At 41.6% G+C, this 15,452-nt stretch overlaps 1 pseudogene; it reads left to right on the top strand.

The window, feature by feature from the left end:
* The first annotated feature begins 1,359 nt into the window (after window positions 1–1,359).
* LOC110307733 (histone H3.3A-like) lies at window positions 1,360–1,980 on the top strand (annotated as a pseudogene).
* The last annotated feature ends 13,472 nt before the right edge of the window (window positions 1,981–15,452 follow it).

The raw sequence follows: 15,452 nt of genomic DNA, 5'->3' as shown, positions 1-15,452 counted from the left end.
GGCCCTTAAGGAATATAGAGGCGCAGGGACAATATCCAGAAAATTGCAAGGCACAAGAGGAGAGAAAGAGAGAGAAATGAAAGGGATATGTAAATCATGAAAGGACAAAAGACTTAGATAGAAGAGGCAATCAGTGTGGAGAATTCACAAAGAGCAAAAAGCAGATCTGCCACACAACGCAGCTAACCACTGCTTGGCATCCACCCTAAGGACTTGATATCCCAATCAACAGCTACTTCTCAGCCATGTTCACCGATGCTCTAGGCACAACAGAAAGAACTCATGTCTTCCAGCTGATGACCTCACAATGAAAATTGGTTATACCTACACAGAGGAACTCTATCCATCTGTAGAGAAAAATTAAAATAACAAATTGCAGGGAATAGTTGGAACTGGAAAAAATATAACAATAATAAAGAAGTCATGAATTTGAGGGTGGGAGATGGAGGAGTTGGAGGGAGGAGAAAGAAGGGTAGAAATGGTCTAATCACAGTCCTTGTGTATGATATTTTCAATTTTTAAAAAATTAGGTTAAGAAAAAAAAAATACCCAGGCTTAACCAAAACACAAGGATATTGGGCTAGAGAAACAGGGTAGTGTTAGACCATCTGCTTGGTGTTCATGAGAGCCTTGGTTACATGCCCAAAAGAATGAGAGGAGGAGGGAGAAGTAGAGGTGGGTGGGTCAAAGACAAAGCCCGTGGGGGCTCAAAAGACAATGACAAAGAAGTAAAAATCATAACCACACCAAATTTCCCGTCAGCAGCTTGCAATGCAAACGGTAAGGAAGTAGTTTTGTTATAAAGAAAAAATCCAAAATACCCTATAATTTTGTATCTAGTCAAATTTTCAATTAAACTTGTAGCCATCATCATCTCATTCTCACGTGTGTGTGCACACCTTAGAAGCTACGCTACACAGAGACTTCATGAAATACCACCTGGAAAACATGTACAACCATCTGGCACGCAGGGAGGAGACACAGGAGGGTGAATGACTGAAAACTCACTAAGGCAACTTGAAATATCTATTCATGATAAACAAAACTGAAGCTCTCGGAATTACCATGATAGGCAAGGAATGAGATGGAGACATGAAACCTGAGGAAGGCATTTTATCATTGGGATTACATTATAGATACTGATAAGTTAAAAAATTAAAGAAGAGTAAATAAACTCAACTGTTAATAATAAGTTAAAGGCCACTACCAAAAATTAGATATAATGTATCACTATTAGAGGAAGGAAAAAGTGTTCGCAGCCTTCGCGGCGCTGCTGCTGCTCTCCAATGCCAGCGCTGCCTCTAGCTTGCCAAGCTCCAGCCAAAGGAGAAGGGGGGTAAGTAAGGAGATGCCTATACAATGGCTCGTACAAAGCAGACTGCCCGCAAATCCACCGGTGGTAAAGCACCCAGGAAACAACTGGCTACAAAAGCCACTCACAAGAGTGCGCCCTCTACTGGAGGGGTGAAGAAACCTCATCGTTACAGGCCAGGTATTGTGGCATTACGTGAAATCAGTCGCTATCAGAAGGCCACTGAACTTCTGATTCGCAAGCTCCCTTTTCAGCATCTGGTGCGAGAAATTGCTCAGGTCTTCAAAAACAGATCTGTGCTTCCAGAGTGCAGCTATTGGTGCTTTGCAGGAGGCAAGTGAGGCCTATCTGGTTGGCCTTTCTGAAGATACCAATCTGCGTGCTATCCATGCCAAACGTGTAACAACTATGCCAAAAGATATCCAGCGAGCACTCCGCATACACGGAGAACATGCTCAAGAGTCCACTATGAGGGGAAACATTTCATTCTCAAAAAAAATTTTTTTTTCCTCTTCTTCCTGTTATCAGTAGTTCTGAATGTTAGATATTTTTTCCATGGGGTCAAAGATACCTAAGTATATGATTGCGAGTGGAAACATAGGGGACAGAATCAGGTATTGGCGTTTCTCCACGTTCATTTGTGTGTGAATTTTTAATGTAAATGCAAGATGTAAGCATTAATGCAAGCAAAATGTTTCAGTGAGCACATTTCAACAGTTCAACTTTATAACAATTATAAATAAACCTGTTAAAATTTTCTGGACAATGCTAGCATTTGGATTTTTAAAAAATAAGTAAATTTCTTATTGACGGCAAAAAATAAAGATAAAAACAATTTTTAAAAAAAAGGAAGGAAAAAAAGATCATTCAAATTCCCAAATGGGAATCAACAAAGAAATAAAAGTATGGTAGTATGGAAAGACAAAATTACAACTAATTTCCTTGTGAGGGTAATGGCTTTTTAGTCATGAATCATGACTGGAGCATCCTTCACGCTACAGAATGGAGTGAGAGCCCCCACTGGGCAACAGCGGTGGCGCACAGTTGGTTTTGTGTGGTGGAAATAGGGAGCCAGAGCAACACAAATATAGCCTGCATGGTTGACAGTAGGTCAGATTTCTTTTTGTTTTGTTTTTTTTTTTCTTCTTTGTAAGGTTATAGCAGAGAGATCTTATCACACTGACGCAGATAGACTGGACTCTCCTGTTTTCAGGAAGGGAAAACATCTATTTTGGGATCTATCTGCTTCCTAAAGCTTTGGTTTGGTTAAATGATGTATGGCATGATGGGCTCCGTATCTATTTTCTGTGTTACCTCCGTCACTTTTTGTTAACCGAATCCATAAAATACGATGAGAGGCAAGGGTCCTAATGTATCAGGTTAAACACTGGAAATGGCGTCTCCGTGACTGTGAGTCACTTTGCTAAACTTTTTTTTTTTTTTTCCTGGATGAAAAGAGCAATCTCTCAAAAGTTTGCATTTCTGGTATTATTTTCTCACAACACTGAGCACAATAGAAAACCCAGCACATTCCAAATGTTATACAGACTGTATTAAAACAAAAAATTAGCTTCTTTGCCTTTATATATGTGCTTATTATAAATACATATTAAACAGTGGGCAGGGAATTTCTATGTTATTTGTAATATGTTCTAAGACACTTTGTAGCACGTGAAACAGTAGTTTGTATTAAAAAATAATAATAATAAAAAATGTAGAACTAAGTAAATGCATCAACCCTTGAAGGGTGCAATCAAGACTAAAGTTGTAGCTTTCAAAACCTTGAAAACGAGAATGGTAAAAAGCAAACGAGAGATTGGTCCCACCCACTCAGCATGGTGAAGGGAGCTGATGCTCAAGATGAGCCTGGGAATATACAAGACTTCATCTCAGAGATAAAATAGCTCAAAATGTAACTTTAAAAATGGGCTCATGGCTTAGCTCAGTGGTGCAGCATCGATTCACCGGACATTCATAACATTCTTGAAGCTCTTGGCTTGATAAGGGGGATTAAAAAAGTAAAAGAAAAATAGATACTCAACTTTATTAAAATTATGGGAAATGCTCTTAACAATTAAAAAAAAAAAACCTCTTCCAAAATGGTAGCAATCAATTTATGAAATGGGATAAAATATTGGCAAGTTGCATATCTTATAAGAATTTATAAATTCATGGTTTGGACTGTAGCTCAGTGGCAGAACACCGCTCAGCATGTATGAAGCCGTAAGTTCGATCCTAAGGATGGGACAAAGGTAGTGTGAGCATCCAAATGTGCGAAGAGCTCTTAAAACCCAGTCAAGCCATGACTGATTGGCAAAAGATGGGCAAAGAACTCCATGAACACTTTTCTACAGAAGCAATACTGTAGAGAGAATCTCTTACAAGCATCACCTGTCAATAAAAAGGCTAATGGCCAATGAGCTGAGGCAGGAAATGGGAGGTGGGACACTGGCAGGGAGAGACGGGATTCTTGAAACTTGAAAACATTTGGGAAGTGACTGGGTCATGAAGTCTGTGACCAATCATTGCAGAGATCCATCACCAGAATTACAATTAGATGATACTATTGATGACATAGGAGGGCAGCCTACCTGGAAAATAGGCCATCTGGGCCTATGTTTAAAGACCCTGGCTCCTATCTTCTTCATCTCCTTCTGGCTACCCTGTGGTAAGCAGCTTCCCCACAACACCCCCCGCACCTCCATGCCATTTGCCATGATGATTTTGCTTTGCCACAGGCCTCAAAGCAATGGACCCAGCAGGTTAAGAACCAAATAAATCTTTCTTCCCTGAAGTTGATTTTCTCAGCTCTTTGGCCACAGGGTTATATGTGAGTAACACACGTGTTTATATGTGGTAATCAAATAAGTCCCCATCCCAAAGGAAATGTTCATTGCAAGTTGGTAGTGAGTCTCTAGTCACCAGATTTGCTCGATAAAGTAAGACTTCATCAACAAATGCTCTGTAATCATTGTAGCAGCTGGGACAATCCGGGTAAATTAATTACATTCAAGGTTCTGCTGAAAAGCAACAAATGTCACTTTCATTTACATTTCACTGGGCAAGGGAAATCACATGGCCTTTCATGCCCTTTCTCTGCAAAGTTGCCCATATCCCAATCACTGGAACCCATGACTACGCTGGATTATACTGACAAAGGGATTAACGTTACAGATAGATATTATGGTTGCTAGCCAGCTGACTAGACCTATGATCTTGAATGACTCAGCTGAGCTCAGTGTGATCACAGAGGGTCTTACAAGTAGGAGGACAAAGAGAGATGGTGTAGAGCAGGCTGGGGAGAGGCTATGTCGCTGGCTTTGAAACTGGAGGATAGAACACAAGGATCCAGAACAAACCAAACCAACCAAACAAACCAACAAACAAAAAGCCCAAACAACTAAACAATCTCTAAGGAAATGGTTCTTCCAGCTATAGTTTGAATGAGTGTGCCTCTCCAAAATGTGTAGGCTGGAACTAAAATCACAAAGTGACAGGGTTAAGTGGAGCGGCCTTTAGGCAATGATTAGGCCAGGAGAGAGCCCTTTCTTCACAAATGGATTTATAGGAGAGGAGCTTCCAAAAGCTGACCAACCTCCCGTCTCTGCTGTGTGGGCAAACAGCTTCGTCTTCTGAAAGGACGCAGAAGCAATGAGCTACCCTTGAGTCTTAGAATGAGCCTTTCTCAGATGTCAACTTTGCTGCTACCTCGATTTTGGACCTCAGCCTCCACAAGTTGGAGGACAAAATTTTTACTGTTTACAAATTATTCATTCTGCATAATTGTATTGTAACAGAATCAAATAAAGTAAGGCTCTTCCTTAGAGCCTTTGAGAAGGAAGTTACCCCTATTTATTTTTATCCCAAGGATACAGACCTAAGGAACTGAAGTAACCATGTGAATGGTTTGAAGCCACCAAGTTGGCCATAATTCATTACAGCATTGATGGGAAACTGGTGTGGTGGGAAGAACTGTCCTCTTGCATGTCTAGATGGAGGAAGATGAAGAGTGGTGAATACCACCATCATAGAAGGGAGTGGACAGAACCACCACCATTTCATAGGAGGCCTCTCGCCTCAAAATACTGCAGAATTGATAAGAAAACCGTGTCAACAATGGGGGAAAGTTCAAGTTTTCTGATTCTAAAAATCATAGCTCAAGATACTATTCACAACAGCAAAAGCCTCATTGATGACTGGCTATTGTGGTGCATGCCTGTAGTGCCAGCTACTTGGGAGATCAAGGCAAGTCAACTGTTTGAGTCCATGAGTTCAGGACTCACTTCAGTAATACAGTGGGACCCTGACTCTTAAAAAAAGAAGAAAGAATAAACAGACACAAGTCTATATTCATTCTGTTTGGGGGAAGACTAGGAGTCTCCAGTGACAGTCATAAACAGTTGTCTGAATAAAAAAAGATCTAATTTGGGATGTGAAGTGGGTAGAGCTTGTAGAAGTTGTCACCAAGGTTGTCTGTATGTTAATAATTGCAGCCTAAAATTGCATTACCTTGCATGGTAAAATGGATCTTGTAAGATTTAGTTAAACTCATGTTTAGCAATCCAATTCTCAGATTATAGGAAATGCTTAGAAATTGGGAATTTAATGCATCTTGGTGGGTAGTAAAAAGAATCTGAAAAGAAAAGGTTTAGAGCCATGCCGGGCATAGTGGCGCATGCCTTTAATCCCAGCACTTGGGAGGCAGAGGCAGGCAGGCAGATTTCTGAGTTCGAGGCCAGCCTGGTCTACAGAGTGAGTTCTAAGACAGCCAGGGCTATATAGAGAAACCCTGTCTCGAAAAACCAAAAAAAAAAAAAAAAAAAGAAAAAAAGAAAAGGTTTAGAGCCACAAGCTGATTCAGTAGGAGGGATCCAGTTCACCTTACTAGCTCCTCACAGCTAACTGCCTCTTCGCGGCTACGCTGGTTGTGCAGTTCTGTGAAACAAAACATCCCAATGATTCTGGATTAGAGCTGTGGGAGCTCATTTTTCCTCACAATCCTATGTATTGACCAAGTGGAATGTGGTGGTTTGATTAGGTATGGTTCCATAGACTCATGAAGTGGCGCTATTAGGAGGTGTGGCCTTGTTAGAATAGGTGTGGCCTTGTTGGAGGAAGTGTGTCACCGTGTAGGTAGGCTTTCAGGTTTCCTATTGCTCAAGCTCTGCCCAGTGTGGAACAGTCTCCTCTTGGCTGCTTGAGGGAGACAGTCTCCTTCTGCTGCATTTGGATCAAGATGTAAAACTCTCAGCTCCTCCAGCATGCTGTCTGCCTGGATGCTGCCATGCTTGCCACCATGATGAAGATGGACTGAGCCTCTGAAACTGTAAGCCAGTCCTGATTAAATGTTGACCTTATAACCTTGCACGGTGTCTGTTCACACCATTAAGACCCTAACTAAGACACAGTCCTTCTGCTGTGGCTGCATTCAATCAAGAGTAGCAGGGCTTCTTCCTGTCCTCTCAGGGCCTCTTTCCCTACTCATCTTTCCCCTAGTTACCAGGTTGGTCCACTCATGGGGTTGCTGGGGTGGACTTGTAAACTGATCCTTACAGAAATGGAGGGTCTAGTGCGACAGTCACATATAGTCACCCTGATGGAGGGTGGTAAGATTATTGAATGGGGTTCCACGTCTGTGTTTAATAAAGGACAGACGAGGGTAAGAGTTAATACCCATAACCTAAACTAGATGTTTAGGATTCTAGTCTTTTAATTCTCAGTATAGCCAGACTCACTCCTACACAGTGGGGTCTTGACACATTCGTCCCTGGGAAAACACATCAGCTTTAGGATAAAGACCAGCAGCGTGAAAGGTGGGGGTGAACCAATGAGACTTGTGGACCACTGGATTTGAACTCCACAAGGAGAGTTGGGCCAGTGAGTAAATTCTGCCAACCAGGAGATGCTTACATGCTTTTCAGCATCTCACTTTTAAATATAAAGAGTCACCCTCAGGACAGTGAGGTTTTTTTGTTTTCAGTAGCCACATGGCATGTCAATGAGCCTATACATGCTGTAGTTTACACCTCTGATCCTGTAATATTGGGAATTTAGATTGGCTTCTTACCTCACACTACCACAAGAACGTCTTTTTTCCATGTGTTTTTGTATCCCTGTCTGATAGTCCCCTAGGATAAGTCATTAAAAAGTATATTTCTGGCCGAGCGGTGGTGGCACACGCCTTCAATCCCAGCACTCGGGAGGCAGAGGCAGGTGGATTTCTGAGTTTGAGACCAACCTGATCTACAGAGTGAGTTCCAGGACAGCCAGGAACTTACACAGAGAAACCCTGTCTCGAAAAACAAAACAAAATAAAACAACAAAAAAAGAGTATATTTCTTTTTCTGTGTTCACTGACAAACACTTTTTATATGTGACAAACTATTCCAAATGATAGCAGCTTAAAAATAGCAACACATGTATCAAGTCAACATTTTCTATGGTTAAGACTTCATAAATAGCAACACATGTATCAAGTCAACATTTTCTATGGTTAAGACTTCATAAATAGCTCAGCTTAGCATTGAGGTTGTGGCTTAAGAGTTTCTTTTGAAAACATTTATTTGTATGTGTGAGTGTATGTGTGTGTGTGTGTGTGTGTGAGTGTATGTGTGTGAGTGTGTATGTGTGAATGTGTGAGTGTATTTTTTTTAAAGGTGCACTGAAGAGGTCAACAGAACCACAGGACAGCCGCTGGGGGCACTGAATAGAGAGGTGGAGGGGCTTCAGAAAGCACACTCTGTTACTTTCCTATTGTTTAAAAACAAATAATAAAACTAGCCCTCATCTCAGTACACATATGATTATACTTTCCCTTTTGGCTTATAATTCTACATTTAAGACCTTTTTTTTAAAAAAATGAGATTTTTTCATTCTAAGTTATACTTAAAATGCTTCCTTCTCTTATTTTACTATGTCATTTTAAGACTTAAAACTGTGGAAAAGTGGAAAGGATAGTAAGTGAGGACTCTGTGTGTACTCTATGTGGTCAGCAACTGTGAGCATTTTAGCCTCTTTGTATCTGTCCCTCTCTTTCTTCCTCCTTCCCTCCATCCTTTCCTATCTCTCTTCACTTCCCTCCACTCTCCCCACATCTCACTCTATTGTTTTTTTTCCCTCAACTGTAGTCCAGACACATATACACACCTGAACACTCCAGTATAGCAGATGTAATAGGTACTAACTCTCACGAACACAGTCCTCAGAAAGTAGAAACCAGAATGTTATCTAATCTGTAGTCTATATTTAAATATTTCTAATGTTAAATATCCTTTATACGTTAAAAAACCCAGTACTTAGTGGGCAATGGTGGTGCATGCCTTTTATCCTAGCACTCAGGAGGCAGAGGCAGGTAGATATCTATATTCAAGGCCAGCCTGGTCTAGAGATTAAGTTCCAGGACAGCCAGGGATAAACAGAGAAATCTTGTATCAGGAAAGAAAACTTCCAGGACCTAGGCAAGGACCAGACATTTTAGTTGTCTGTTTTGTCTCTAGTTTAAAACCCACATCCACCATCTTGTTTATTTCTTGTTTGGTTTTTAAACTTCCAGAATATTTTTTCCTCACTCATTGAAGAAATAAAGCAAGTGGAATTGAGAGTATACTATAATTTAACTTGTTCCTTAATAGATACTGTAAGTCAAATCTGCAGGCCTGGCCAACTTCAAATATATATTAAACATTTTATATATTATTATGTGTTACAGCAAGACACATATGTACATTCATTATTTCTCTCATTGTTACATCATTATTGACAGGAGTAACTTAAGAAAGGAAGGGTTGCTAGGTCAGGTAGGGTGGTACACACCTTTAATCCTAACACCCAGGACCCAGAGACAGGCGAATCTCTGAGTTTGAAGCCAGCCTGGTTTACAACCTTTTCTTGAAAAGCCAAAGGGGGAAAAAAGGAGAGGGGGCATCGTTTTGGCTCATGGTTTGAGCATATAGTTCACCATGGCAAGAAAGGCTTAGAGGCAGGTGTATGAGGCCCTGATCACCTATTGTCCATAATCAGTAAACAGAAAGAGATGAATCCTGTTGATCAGAATGCTTTTATTCAGTCTGGGCCTGAAGCCCATGGGACGGTGCTGCCTACATTCAGGGTGGTTCTTCCCTCTTCTGTAAAAATGTTCAGGAAACATCCTCATGGATGCATTCATGTTGCCATAGTGATCCTAATTCCAAGCAAGCTGACAAGATTAGCCATCCAAACGCTAAACGAGCTTGTCTTGTTATCGATAATGATAATTTGATCGTTTATGGTGCTGGATACCAGGTGTTTCTACTTTTGATTAGGGAGTGTTTTAATTACTTTTCCTCTTGCATCGATTAAACTCTCTGACAAAAGCTACTTAAGAGAGAAAAGGGTTGTGTTCACTCACAGTTCCAGGAAAGTCCTTCACAGCAGAGAGGCCATTGACGAAGGAGGTTGGAGCAGATGGTCACATTGCATCTGCGGTCAAGAAGTAGAGAGTGCTGATCTCTTGAGTTTAGCTTGCTTTCCCTGTTTTATACAGTCCGGGATCCCAGTCCAGGAAATGGACAGGCTTGTCTACCTCAATGAATCCAATCAAGTCAATGTCACACAGGCTCACTGAGAGGCCAGTCCACTGAGTGACTTCACATGCCATCAAATGGAACATTGAGACTGACCATCACAGTAAGTAACTGGAGATTTTGTGTCTGATGTGTTTGCACTCGAGTCCTTGTCTCAACTATTATATTGGGAATTGAGCTACCACATTGTTGTTTCTTTCTTATATTATTTAATCTACATTTATTAACTATATTCTTTGGAAAGATCAGTTCATCTCCCTGAAGGATAGCTGTCAATTATTGGATGTTATGATCAACAGTTGTCATTCTTTTGTAATGTCCAACTTATTCCAGAGTTGGCTGATGAAATTCACTATAAGTTATTTCTCCATGTCCCATTAGCATGATTCCATTGGCTTTGTTTTATTTTTTAATATTCTTTTATTTTTTTTTTGAGATATGATACCAGCATTACATTGAGCCTTCCTTATGGAGGCCCTGGAAAAAACCATTTCCCAAGATGTGCCATTTCTCTCAATGGTAAATACAATATAGAAAGCCATGAAGGAATCAGCCACCAAAAACAGACACTATTGCATATGCCAGAAAGATTTTGCTGAAGGGACCCTGTCATAGCTGTCTCATATGAGGTTATGCCAGTGCCTGGCAAATACAGAAGTGGATGCTCACAGTCATCTATAAGATGGAACACAGGGCCTCCAATGGAGAAGCTAGAGAAAGCACCTAAGGAGCTGAAGGAGTCTGCAACCCTATAGGTGGAACAACATTATGAACTAACCAGTACCCCAGAGCTCATGTCTCTAGCTGCATATGTAGCAGAAGATGGCCTAGTCGGCCATCACTGGGAAGAGAGGCCTCTTGGTATTGCAAACTTTATATGCCTCAGTACAGGGGAATGCCAGGGCCAAGAAGTGGGAGTGGGTGGGTAGGGGGAGCAGGGTGGAGGGGGGGGGTACAGGGAACTTTCAGGATAGCATTTGAAATGTATATAAAGAAAATATCTAATAAAATAATAATAATAATAATAATAATAACAAAAGCCATGAAGGTGTGGGGTTTTTTTTTTGTTTGTATTTTTGTTGTTGTTATTTTGTTTTTGTTTTTAATGAAATTTCCAGCATTGCTGTTGGCTTCTTTGCCAGAGCTCTTTTGGAGGTGTCAGGCCCTTCTAATTGTTTTTTAAGATACACTTACTCTGTGTAACACAGACTAGAACACTGCCCCTCAACGTCATATGGCAAGAGTGACACAAGACACCGTCTTGAACCTTCAGAAATTCGGTTGATACCAAGAAGACCTGAGCTGATTAGAATCCAACATCTTAGTTTCAACATCAGCAGCCCTTAAAATAAAAATGACATTTGGAGAAAATTATGGGCTTTTCCCTAAAGATTTCAGTGTCACCTGTATCACTGAAGAGATGTAGACCAAAGCTTCAACTTCTTCCAGCTGTTCTCATGATAGCCTGTTCACCCCGCCCATATAATTTGCATGTGTGATCTGAGAACAGATCTGAGGTGAATTCAATATCAGATTCTTTTGTTCAAGGACTTTCAGTTTCTGTACCTCAATATACAGCCAACCAAGCTTTCCTTTGTACCCAGCAGAGACATTCAGACCCTGGCAGTGAACACATACAGTTGTTGTAAACTCTATGCACCATACCTACCAATGCATTCCATCCATGGTATCTGATTTAACATAATAATTTAAACAGAATGCTTCAGATCCACTGAGCAAACAGTAGACAACAGGGTTTCTTCATTCTGTCCAGCATCCAGTGGTCTAGAAGGAGTCACCTTACCCAATCAGATTCTCTTTCTCAAGAATTTGAACTGAAAATCTCAGGAGGGCGGTTCAGGTTTTAGTAGCCTAACATGGAGTTGGGTCTCGAAGTTATGTGAAGTGAGGAGGTGAGGAGGTGAAGAAGCCTAGGAGAGCACCATAGTTTGGCTAGCATGTAGAATCCAGGATGATGGAGTCACCCCTAGTCTAAGAAATGGAGACTTTGACAGTATAGCTATCTATCATTTCTAGTCCTGGCCATCTGTGGAGTTTTTGTGCCCTTAAAATCACCTAGACTTTTTCCCAGAATTAGTTCAGTTGTGGTTTTGCAGCTGACAAATCTTGACTCTAATTCTTTGCACTACAATTGTGCACATCCTTTCTTCTTCTTCTTCTTCTTCTTCTTCTTCTTCTTCTTCTTCTTCTTCTTCTTCTTCTTCTTCTTCTTCTTCTTCTTCTCCTTCTCCTTCTCCTCCTCCTCCTCCTCCTCCTCCTTCTCCTCCTCCTTCTTCTCCTTCTCCTCCTTCTCCTCCTTCTCCTCCTTCTCCTTTTCTCTCTCCTTCTCCTTCTTTTATTCTTGTTATACAAGACTATTGTGTATTAGGATTGTTTTATCTGTAATTATCAGATGAATTGGACACAGTCAAACATTCTCTTAGAAGAAAAGCTGCCATTAATTGGACAGAACTTTAATAATTTCTTTGGAAAGAGCAATAAAATGTTTGCAAATATGTTCTCATGCCCCACTTTCAGAGTTTGCATCAATCTGACCACAAGCAGTGCAGCCAATCAGAACCCAGAAATGTCTAGATCATATGTCTGCCTCCTGATAAGAACTTACGTTATCTGCTAGAAATTTATAGCGAAACTCTCATCCTTCCTTCTGGGCAAACAAGCGGCACTTGGTGTGGGAAGCCACATGTGCCGTTGCAGGGTGGCACTGGCTACCGCTGGCCACCACGCACAAGTTTGGGTAAACAACCAATGTGTATATATACAGTAGAGGTATTCACCAAGTCACTGCCTGGCCTGGGCATGATAATGAGGCTCTGCAAGGTACTAAGAGAGAATAACCAATCAGATGAGAGACATGCAAATGAGGTATGATAATGAGGCTCAGTGAGGTACTGAGAGAAGTTAACCAATCAGATGAGAGAGAAGTTAACCAATCAGATGAGAGAGAAGTTAACCAATCAGATGTGAGACATGCAAATGAGGTGGTAAGCATAACCCATGCATAACCAATCCGGATGTGAGACACGCCTCTCCTAGGCCTATATAAGCAGCAACAGTTCTGGGCTTGGCTCTCTTCGCCTCTGCAATCAAGCTCTCCCAATAAACGTGTGCAGAAGGATCCTGTTGAAGGATTCTTGCTGGCGAGTAGGACGTGCGCAAGAACTTGGCATTCTCATTTGAGAAGAGCAAATGCTTATAGTAAAAGAAAGTTAAAACACAATACTATACAGATCTGAAGGAGTAATAATTCTTAAAGGAATTATAGAGGGAAAACAAGATAAAGTGGTTTTGGTAGAATGCAGTTTGATGCATATTTGATGCTTTCTGAATGTGTCCAGCTCTAGACTTACACGCTGGAACCCTATGCTCACATGAGTATTGGACATCATCATCCTGTTTTCTCTCTGTTATCTGGCTGGTGTACACCTTGTCCAAAGCATCTGCTTGTTAGTTGGCAACCGCTCGCAGCTCCCAAGAATTGTCCTGTGCCATCGGGAGGAGCTGCTGGCAATGTTTGAGGACAATGGCTTGGCCGGTTGTTTCCAGTAGAGTCAGCTCTGTGATGTTATTCTCACGTTAGACTTCCCTGTCAGATCAAGCAAAGCCTGGGTTTTCCATTTCCACACCTCTCCCTGGCTTCTACCTCTTCCATCTTGCTTCCCTTACTCCTCTATTGGTTTTGCCTGAGGCCATTCTCTCAGTAAACTGCTTAAATATTAATCCCCACCTCAGAATGAAGCATCTCACATTATCCCAAGTAAACAAAGATGCTCTTCTACCTGCTTCTGTCTGCAGCTTTGCCTGTTCCCCAGTGGAGAATAACTATCTGGCTGATCCGTTCACATTCAATTACAGCTGTCCTCAGAGGACACCGCTCCATCTCATCACATATGTGAACCATTTAGCACCTGGCACTAGAACAGTTTTTGGAGGAAAAAAAGAGGTCTTTGTTTAGGGAAATGCCTTCGTGAGCTGGAAGAGCTATCTTAAGGGCCAAGCTCACATTGAAGAGGGGGATGCAGTGTAAAGCTGACCTGGATAAGGATGAACACGCGCTTTATGCTGAGCCAGGAAGGATACAGGAACTGGGCAGACGTGAAAACTCTGACATGACCTGAGAAAATTGCCAGTGGAAGAGTTGTCAAATGATGAGGGTGCTTAATAATCATAAACTGTGCTGTTCTGCTCTTCTTCAGAGGCCTCCAATTGTGTGAATTTCGTTTGCCAGAACAAACTAGTGGGCATGATTATGGGGGAGGTTAAAAACAATCAGGGCTGCAGGAACTCCCATCCCACATTCACCCATGTGCTGCCCTGCAATACCTTTTCAAAGGGGTAACAGGGCAAGGGCCCTGGCATCAGCTCATAGAAACACAGAGGATTTTCCTTGGAGAAACTCACAGAAGCAGAGAAAAGCAGCCCTGGTGTGAAATGGATTCAAGGCAGGTGTGTGATAAGAGCTCTTCCCCTCTAAGTAAACTAGAAAAAGATGACCCAGGAGCGAGAGGAGAAGGCTGGTGGGTGAACACAGATGGACACACAGACATTGAAACACAGAATCCCCCGCTCTCCAAGACACGCACAATTATACATGTGCACAACATTCAGACATGCAGGCAGGCAGGCAGGCACACACATGCACACTTGTGACCTCACAGTCTGTGATGAGATTCTGGTAAAACAGAACCGAAAGCATTTAAATTTGCAACATGGTTATATAACCTTTCTTTGGCTTTCTGTCTTTTTTGTTTCCTCCCATAATAGGCCACATCAGTGCCTATTAGTGCTGGCCTTGGGAAGATTAAGTGCTTTTAGAAAATGCACCCTGGGATAAACAAAGAAGAAGCATATCCTGGTAACTAGAAAACGGTTTCCTAGGAGGGCAGACGTCCTCGTTTCCCCAGTCCTCTAAGGCCTGCTGACTTCCTCATATTTCATATCAAATGCTTACCTCACAAGGACTCTACCAATCTCCTCCTGGTCAACATGAGCTCTTCGAGGTTTGAGTCCTCTGTAGATTACTATTTGAAAACTTCTTAGCATCCAGTTATGCTATGCTTCCTATTGTTGAACCATCTTGGAAAATGTAAATTAAGACAGAGACAGTTGACTGGAAAGATTACAAGGGGTTTCCCTAACCACATCAAAGGAAGCCAGTCATTGGGTCAGACCAAGCCTGATTGGGGGGAACGATTTCATAATGGCTTCATATGTTTTCCAAATAAAACATCAGCATAGCATGTATTAATGCATGAGCTCTCTGTTCATAGTGAGTCGTCTAACATTCACTATGACTTTACCATCTTTATCTGTTGACAGAAAAACTGATACAAGACATGGTAAAGGGGTCTAGTCCTTGGAAGCGCAGGAGCCAGATGTGAACTCAGGCAACACCCCTGGAATCAAAGCCCACTCTCTCAGAGAGGAAAAGGAGCAATGGGAGGGAGAAAGGGGAGCAAGAGGTGGGAATGGCAGGTTGAACACAATGAACATAGCATGCTGTACATAAACAGAAGTGTCATAATGAAACCCTGTTATTTTGAGTGCCAAAAAATAAT

Source organism: Mus caroli, unplaced genomic scaffold, assembly GCF_978045245.1.
Source record: "Mus caroli unplaced genomic scaffold, Mus_caroli_1 scaffold_15, whole genome shotgun sequence".
NCBI lineage: Eukaryota > Metazoa > Chordata > Mammalia > Rodentia > Muridae > Mus > Mus caroli.
This window is presented reverse-complemented; position numbering and strand designations above follow the sequence as displayed.